This window comes from Pinus tabuliformis, chromosome 5_2, assembly GCF_031772625.1.
Source record: "Pinus tabuliformis cultivar Carrire ecotype Pingquan chromosome 5_2, CPIR1, whole genome shotgun sequence".
Taxonomy (NCBI): domain Eukaryota; kingdom Viridiplantae; phylum Streptophyta; class Pinopsida; order Pinales; family Pinaceae; genus Pinus; species Pinus tabuliformis.
Window position 1 is genome coordinate 162,255,130 of NC_142306.1, and position 10,141 is coordinate 162,265,270.

The window sequence follows — 10,141 nt, forward strand, 5'->3', positions numbered from 1 at the left end:
CTCTTAATATAATCCATGATGCTTTTCTCTCTGGGAAAAAGAAAAATTATAGATTAAATCTCAAACATGTCTGATTAGAGCTGATCTAGATTTAAATGTATTTTAATTAAAAAAAAGTAGAGAATTTCTTTTTACAAAAATGTTAAATAAATTTTTATTCAAGTATTTTTGGAATTTTGTTTATATAGATTTTAAATTTATATTTTACGAAGAAGAAATGAAAATGCAAAGAAAACCAAAACTGATTAATATATGGTAGATTAAATCTCAAACATGTCTGATTAGAGCTGATCTAGATTTAAATGTATTTTAATTAAACAAAAGTCAAGAATTTTTTTAACAAAAATGTTAAATAAAGTTTTAATCAAGTATTTTTGGAATTTAGTTTATATAGATTTTAAATTTATATTTTACCAAGAAGAAATGAAAATGCAAAAAATCCAAAACTGATTAATTAGATTAAATCTCAAACATGTCTGATTAGAGCTGATCTAGATTTAAATTTACTTTAATTAAAAAAAATTCAAGAATTTTTTTTCACAAAAATGTTAAATAAGGTTTTAATCAAATCTCAAAAAGAGATTTAGATTTCAATGTACTTTGATATTAAAAAAAGCCAATTTTTTTTTTACAAAAATGTCAAATAAAGTTTTAATCAAATCTCAAACATATCTAATGAGTAACGCTTATAAGCGTATAGACCTAAATATAACTTAATATAAAAAGAAAAAAAACACCTAAACAAATTATGATAGATTTTTCTGGTTTATTACACAATTATGATAGATTTTTCTGGTTTATTACACATGAGTTACTTTAATAGTTCTCTTGCAATCTATGAGTAACAATAAGTACTTTATTTTAAAGTAAAATGTTATACATTCATTGAATTCAATTAGTTCCATAACTATTTTGATGATTTTATTTCACTAAAATATAAATAAACAATAAGCAATTCATTATAGAGTATAATTCATTTTAATCCTCTATCTAAATATACAAAACATTTAATTATTTATTTTATTTTTTATCTACCAAATCTACCAAATATGTGACCTTTTTTTCATCCATAATTCTTGTAATACCTAAAACTAACTTTAAATATTAGAAACCAGAAACAAGTTTTTATGGTAATTGAATATAATTTTTATGGTAATTGAAAATAATATCTAAACCAGAAACAAGTTTTGGAATACCGTTTTAGCTTTTGTAAATCAAGGAATTAGATTATCTCACCAAGTAAATGACATCTTATATGCTTTTATTTCATAAGGCTGGAATATAATTTTAGCTTTCCTTATTGAAAATATTGTCAAAGCCAGAAACAAACTTTGGAATATAATTATAGCTTTTATAAATCAAGGAGTTGGATTATCTAACCAAGTTGATGACATTTATATGATTTTATCTCATGACCTTTGAATATAAATTTAAATTTTGTAATTGAAAATAATGTCAAAACCAGAAACCAGCTTTAACTTTGGAATATAATTTTAACTTACAAGCTTTAGCTTTGGAATATAATTTTAACTTTTGTTGATCAAGGAATTCGACTCTCTACCAAGTCGAAGACATATTATATGATTTTATTTCATGAGGGGTAGCATATTGGCGAACGCTACTAGATGCCTTACAAAAAAAATTAATTATGATAAGCTGATGGGCACCTTAACTTTATATCTCATAGAGCGGATGGTGTTGTGCAATGTCTAAACTCTAATAATTATGAATAAAGCAAAGTCAATGATTGGTGTTGTGCAATGTCTAAACTCTAATAATTATGAATAAAGCAAAGTCAATGATTTAATTTACAATAAATATTATTAATATTAAGAAATGTTGATATTTTTTAATTCAAGTTAAATTATTTGAGTTTATCATTTATTTGATAATGATTTTTAAAAGAATAAATATTAAATTATTATTTAAATTAGATTTACGATTTAGTTTTAATTATAATTATTAATTAATTGTTTTAATTATTTTGGGAAGTTTAATTAACGATGGTCATGAAAATGAAGTGTCATGTTTAAGAAGATTTAATGTTTAATTTTTTCTGTAATTCACTTATGTTTCTGAAAGGGGCATATCTATAAATCTAGAGATTATAGTGGTAGTTGATGAACTCTACCCATATCACGGGACTAACTCAATTATCGACTTATCTAGATAAAAAACAACTATTTATTTATAAAACTAATTAACTACTAACAATCATAAAATAAAGTGTTTTTTCCTAAAATAACATAAATACTTAGGTCTTTAAAAATACAAAATCTATATCATTAGACTTAGGCCTTTAAAAATAAAAAAATCTATATCATGAGACTTAGGCCTTTAAAAATAAAAAATTTATATCACGAGACTTAAACCTTCAAAATAGAAATATGGAGATGGTTTCATGAGGAGGTATTGTATTCTCAATTTTGAGAAATGGAAGAAAATATGTTCTTTATAAAAATATGTGTTTAGAATTACTAATTTTTTAAATAAAGTTAAAAATAATTATTAAAAACAATTTCCAGGGGAGGAAGGATAATATGGGTTTAAGAAAATATGTTTTTTTTAATAGAAAGATGCGTTTAGAATTAATAATTTCTTAAATATAGTTAAAAATAATTATTAAAAACAATTTTTAGGGGATGAAAGATAATATGAGTTTTCAATTAATAATTTCTTAAATATAGTTAAAAATAATTATTAAAAACAATTTTTAGGGGATGAAAGATAATATGAGTTTTCGAGTGATTTCAAGACTATTTGAATTTTTTTCAATTTTTGGAAATAGAGAAATTGAGATTCATGGCCTATAATGTTATTATACGAGAGAAAGTTGATTACATAATGAGTGGAGCAAAGGCATATACTTATACAAAATGCTAAAGATATTCATACATGTGGGACAAAAAAAAAGTGAGATGGAACATGAATATTACATGGAACAATAATATCCAAATATACTAGTAAGGGCATCTTGACACATTGGAAAAGTGAAAGTAGAAATATTCCCTTCAAATGAGTTTAGTTTCCATTAAGCATGTGTAAGTTACACCCCTTCAAGTGTGGGACCATCATGATCAATACAAGTACATTAACCACGGTGATGGACAAAGTTTCTAGCCTTTCTAGTCATTGGCATTCATTTAACTGTGATGTTGTTTAGGTGGATTAATAGGTATAATGGAAGTATTCCCTTGAAACCTTCCATAATATATGCATATATGGATTTGCAGGACCTTTTCAACGTGATGTGTGCTTCAATGACTATAAAATTATTAATCATCTTTTCACATCATACCTCTTTACGCACAATACATATGGCAATGGATTCAAATTTAGATGTGAATGAATTTTTTATGAAAAAAAATATGCATTACAATTCCCCTCATAATGGAGAAAGGGTACTTTTAGATAAAATGTAGATTATAATTAGGGGTTAGACTATGGAATTTAATGTCAAGATTTGCAACATGGAATTTATGCATGGAACTGAATCGAAGCATTTTCAATGAGAAATTAAAATTTCTTTATGTAAATATTCAAGGGGAAATTGGATAAAACACTACCATGATTATCCCTTTTAAAATTTACAAGGATGAGAACTCGTTGGCCATCTAATAAGAGATATCTAAGCTAGCCTTTTTTCAAATTGATATAACAACTCGGACACATTAGCAAGGAAATCATTTATCATTAACCCCCTTCTGAATTACATGGATACCAACTAACCATACCTTCATTACATTGAATTTTGATGAAGGTCCAAAAGGAAACCTAGGTTTTGCAAGGACTAGAGAGTTCATATGGAACGAATTAGGACACCCATTAGCCTATTATACTTAGAACATATATGTATCCACTACTAATGATACATAGATTGTGGTTATTAAAAAAGAATTAGCACTTGTTACACGCATGTGTATTAAACATTTAATAATAAAATGAGATTAGTTCTTTTTTGCTGAAGCAAGAGTAGGACCTTCTTTACCATTAATAAAATACAGAATTTACAAAAAGCCACTTAGAAAAGTGGTGAAGCAGAACTGCCCCCCAAAGGAGCCAAGAACGGGCCAAGGAAAAGACTCGGCACAAAAACCTTACCTTTCAAAACTTCAAAGCTGAACAGGAAAAATCCAAAATGAACCTAAGAAGTGGACGGACCTGAGCCAAAGATACAAAGGCCTCACCAGCGTTCCAAGACTTGAAGAGAACCATACCCCAAAGAAACCATACAACAAGGAGGGGCCCGTGCAAAACTTGCCGAAAAACGAATCTCACAACAGAATCTACAAAGAAGAACCATCGGGCCCAATCTAACGGCTCTGAACTAAATCTCAAAGGAAAGAAGCACGCCCCTTAACTGGCAACGCCTCCAATCTGCTCGACCCATCGTCATCGTTGCTTAACAAAAGTGGATCCAACAGTCCAGGGACAAAACGCACCCACCAAGAAAGCCGGAAAATAGTGTGCGATGAGGGCACCCCCAATTAGCACATTCAATCCCGAGCGTTGATTTTCCTCGCTTCATCAGACGACTGAGCCTAATATCGTGCGTCCAAAGTAATCAGCCTTTAGGGAGCGGGGAGAGTGGTATTTGTAACAGGCCCATCTCCACGTGTCACGCTCTCAGTGGCATCACTGCCAAAAATAAAATACCACTTTTGACTTAAAAGCGGTGCGACACTATAAACCCGCTCCAGAGGCGGTATTAACTTCAGCCAATGGAAAAGGTGGGTGATGCGTAAGGTGTCAACGGTCAAGAAACTCTGTCACCAGTCGCGGAGATTAACCCTGATCATTGTCAACTTTGCCACAAACCCTGGCATACCTCTCATCATGAACCTTTCTGTCCAACCTTGTGAAGCCCTCTGACCGCTATCCATTACTAGTTGGATTCTATTCCTTTTCTTCTATACTCTTCTTTGTCCTCCTCCGCCTGGTTATGACAGAGTTTTTGCAGATTTCTCTGCTCCATTGTGCTCCACTTCCTTAAAATTGCGTTGTCCTTGCAGCTGACACCTTGATTGGCTAGAATGTCCGCCAATTTGTTGGCCTTTCTCCTCACATGAATAAATCTGAGAGTACGAAGTTCCTGTAGATGTACTTGGATCCTGTGTAGAACCTGAGTTAACCTCCAGTGTTTTGTGACCTTTTCCGGCCCTGTACCATTACTGATTCTCTTGGTTGCGTTTATGACCAACTCTGAATCTGCTTCTATTATGACATTTTGACAATTGTTCTGAATCAAAAATTCTAAGCATTGTTCCAAGGCCATTAGTTCTGCCATATTGTTAGTGGCTTTTCCTAAGTGTCCATGGAAGAGGGAGATTATGTTGCCTATATCATCCCTTAGAACTCCCCCAAAGCCAGCCACCCCCGGGTTGCCTTTGGAAGCTCCATCAATGTTGTACTTTAAAAAACCTTCAGGGGGAGGATGCCAGTATTCCTCCACCTTATCTCTCATGCTTGCTTCCCTGTCTAGACCTTGAGGAATAAGCCCCTGCATGTCTAACAGCTGGAGGATTCTTAACTCTTCTATTGAGGGATGATTTTTGGGGAGATTCCTAACCGTGGTGCCAACTATCTCTTTAAGTTGTTTTACTATCAGTTTCACCAGGCTAAGAGAGGCAGTCTTTAACTCTTTGAATATTCTTTTGTTCCTTTCTTTCCACACATTCCATATGATGAAACTCGGCAAGAGATCCTAGGCTGAATTGAGAATTTCATTATTAGAAAAATTATTCCTTCAATTGTTGAGAGCGTTAGCAATATTTTCTTTGTCTATATCAGACTGTTTGAAAATGTTGGTAAAAAAATCCCATATCCTATCGGTGTAGATACAGCTGTTGAGAAGATGCTCAATCGTCTCCTCATGGGTCTCACAGAGATGACATCTGGAGGGTCCCAGCATGCCCCTCTTTTTAAGGTTGTCCCAGGTTAAAATTTTGCTGTGGTGAGCTAACCACATGAAGAGTTTGATTTTCATCCAACCTTTGTGTCTCCAAAGCTTCTGCCAAGTTTTATTTGGAGTTTCGGGTTCCTGATCAAGGAGAAAACCTTTAGCTTCCTTAATATTAAAGTTGCCCTCTTTGTTGTTACCCCATCTCAGTTGATCCTGCCCTTCCATCACTAAAATTATTCTCTAATCCAACATTCTTTTAATGGACTCTGCTTGAATGTTGAGGGTCCTATCCTCTCTTCCCTCAATTTTTTTCCAAATTCTCCATTTACCAACATTATGTGGATTCTCCCAAAAGTCTTTCACCTTTACTAAAACTTGATTGTCAGTCTGATGCTTGAGGCTTAGAAATTCCCCCTTCATTAGATTAGGTTCTTGTTGCCATTTTTCCTCCCAAAAAAGTGCCAGATCTCACTCTTTGATTTCCTAGAAACTATTTTTTTGAACCACTTCTCTATTCTCCTAGGCCTTGTTCCATATGGGGGAGCCTTTCATTGTTCCTGTCATACGTATGATTTCAGAAGCCGACCAGTCATTGGCATATTTTTCCTTCCAGATGCTTGCCCATTGAGCTTTAGGATCCTTAACTCACCGCCACCAGAGTTTGGCTCCAAGAGCCTTGTTGAGAATCTCAGGATTTTCCAAACCCAGGCCTCCTTAGTTCTTGGGTTTGTAGATCTTTTCCCACGAGACTAAGGCCCATTTTTTCCTTGTTTCCTCTTTGCCCCAAATAAAATCTTGTTGAATATTCTGAAATTGTTGTAAGACTCCTATTGGAGTTGGGAGGGCTGATAGCATAAAGATTGGGATCGCTTGGAGAACTGCTTTAGTAAGAACCAGTCTACCAGCTAAATTTAAAGATCTGTTTGTCCATTTCCTGACCTTGTCTTGCATTTTAGTTACTAGAGGATCCCATATACCCTTGTGACGGGGTTTAACTGCGAGAGGAACTCCCAAATACTTAGAGGGAAGGGATTCTCTTTGAAAGCCTAAAATTCTGGAGACATTTCTCTGTACGGAAATATGAGTGTTAAAGAAAAAGACTTTTGATTTGGAAAGGTTTACATCCATACCTGTGGCCTTCGCGAAGTCATTCAAATTTTGTTTCTAAGCAAGAGCTTCTTTAACTATGGGAATTCCCTGTAACATGGTATCATCTACAAACTGTTGATGAGTCAGAACTTGCCCATTCTCCGAAAGTTGGAGTCCTTGGATATTTCCCATTACTCTTGCATGCTTGATGGACCACCCTAGCCCTTCCATCATGAGGATGAAGAGAAAAGGAGAAAGTGGATCTCCCTGTTTAAGACCCCTGGAAGGGAGAAACACTTCAGAAGGAGAGCCATTCACTAAAATTGAAAAGCTGGAAGAAGTCACAAGGGCCATGACCCATCTGACCCAATTATGATCAAAACCAAACGCTGTGAGCACTTTTTTGATGTAAATCCGGTTTACTTTGTCGTATGCTTTCGCTATGTCCAGTTGCATGATCATGCCCGCTCTCTTGTTGCAAGTTAACTAGTGAACCACCTCGTGAGCTTGAATTATGTTTTCCAGAATTTTTCTTCCTTCTATATACCCTGTTTGTTCCCCGGAGATGAGCATGGGCAACAACGGTTTAAGTCTGTTAGCCACAACCTTGGAAATTATCTTGTAGACCACATTGCATAAGGCAATGGGCTTGTATCTCTCAGGTGTTTGAGCATTATCCTGTTTTGGAATAAGGGCAATGAAGGAGGTATTGAGAGCTTTCAAGATGGTCTTGTTCTGCCTGGAGTCTTTGACAATTTCAACAATATCCATTTTAACAATATTCCAGCAGGCTTTGAAGAAATCCACATTAAATCTGTCCGGACCTGGTGCCTTGCCATTTTGCATTTCCTTGAGGACCTCACTAATCTCCTTTTCAGTTACAGGTCTGTTGAGATTACAATTGTCCTCTCTGGATACCAATTTAGGTATATGTTCAATTAAGTTCTTAATGAAAGCTTCTCTTCCTGAAAAGTTTTCCTTGGCAATGTTCCGAAAATGCTTTACTAACACTGCATCTATCTCCTTATGGGATTCAAGAATTTGGCCATTCTCGTCCTTGATTGAAGAGATTTTGTTGTGAGTTCTGTTCACAATGGTAGAGCTGTGGAAAAATTTAGTATTTCGTTCTCCTTATTTTAACCGTCGAACCCTAGATTTTTGTTTCCAAAAAATTTCTTCTTGATTACACAGCCTTTCCCATTCTTGGTGATATTTCTCTGCCTGTTCATTTTTGTCTTTATCAAAGCCATTCTTGATTAGAGCTTGGTTGAGCTCTAGGATTTTGTTTTCTACAATTTTTTTACTTGTGAAAATATTGCCAAATTCCTTCTGGTTCCATTCCTTTAGCTTCTGCTTGATGTGTTTTAATCTCTTATGTAGCAGGAACATGGATGATCCCTGTGTTATGAAACCAGCTCAAGAAAAAATAGAAAAGATAGATCAACGCCTTAAAATTCAGCCTCTTCGAGGGGTCAACCTCCTTTACATTACATAAATGAACAATTCTTGGATGATTCAAATTACAAAACCTCCTTTCTATATATAGGAGTCTAAGGAGTCACAATATAACCCAGCCGACCTAACAATAATAATATAAAGCCACAAAAATAAGAATAGAGGGATTCTATGGGGCACAGTAATAACAATATGGGGCACAACAATATTAATAAGGGATGCAACTACAATAGTAATGGGGTAATCACTAGTATTATAGGGACCCAACATGCCCCTCTCCTTCAAAAAAGTGTTGTCCTCAATGCTTGAGTAGTTCTGGTTGCTTCTGTATAAAATTCTCATCCTCCCATGTGGAATCTTCAGTAGATAAGTTCTTCCACTTGATAAGATACTCCGAAATTGATCGATTTCGTAGCTGTCGAGTTCTTGTTTCTATGACTGCTTCTGGTTCCAATATAATTTTTCCTTCCTCGTCAAGTTCTGGCAATATTGTTTGAACTGGGAGCTTGTCACATATAACCTTCTTTAAACATGAAACATGGAAAACTCGGTGCAATCGAGAAGCTGCAGGAAGCTCCAATTTGTATGCCAAAGTACCAATCTTTTGTAACACCTTGTACGGACCATAATACTTTGGTGATAATTTATTATCCTTCTTAGCTTGCTTGAGGGACATTTTCTTATATGGTTGTAGCCGTAGGAATACCCAATCACCTACATCAAAACTTCTTTCATTGTGATGTTGATCTGCCTATTGTTTCATTCTATTCTGTGCCAACACGAGGTTATCCTTTAAGAGTTGGACGACTTGTTGTTGATGTTCGATGTGATGTTCCACTGCTTGAATTTTAGAATTTTCTCTTAAATATGATGTGCTGGATGGTAGCTGATATCCATAAAGTGTCATAAATGGGGTCATTTTTGTTGCTGTATGGAAGGAAGTGTTATACCACCGTTCAGCCAGAGGCGACCATTTGACCCATTGTGTCTGTTTATCAGATACAAAGCAACGAAGATATCCTTCCAGACATTTGTTTACTATCTCAGTTTTCCCATCAGATTGAGGATGATAAGATGAGCTATGAGCTAACTGGGTACCAAGACAATAAAATAATTCTGTCCAAAAATTTCCAGTGAAAATGGGATCTCTGTCACTTACAATAATCTTTGGGTTTCCATGTAGCTTTTGAATTGTTTCCATAAATGCAGTAGAAACTATATTGGCTTTAAATGGATGTGATAATGCACAAAAGTGTGCATACTTGGTAATTCTATCAACTACCACCATGATGACACTCTTTCCCTCAGACTTGGGTAAACCTGTGATAAAATCCATTGAAACCTCCTCCCAACGTTGGCTTGGAATGGATAAAGGTTGTAATAGACCCGGTGTCTTAATTGTTTCAAATTTATTTTGTTGGCAAACCAAACATTCTGCCACAAATTTTTGAATATCTTATTTAAGGCCATCCCAAAAAAATTCCTTCTTAACCCTGTGGTAAGTTTTTAAAAATCCTGAGTGCCCTCCTAAGGGAGAAGTGTGCAATTCCATAAGAATCTTTTGTTTTAGTTGGGAATTATTACAGAGGTATAAGCGATCTTTGTACCATAAAGAATCATTTTGCCAGATAAATGTATCAAATATACTGGAATCTTGTTGTAACTTTCGAATAAGTGCCCACACTTCTTCGTCAT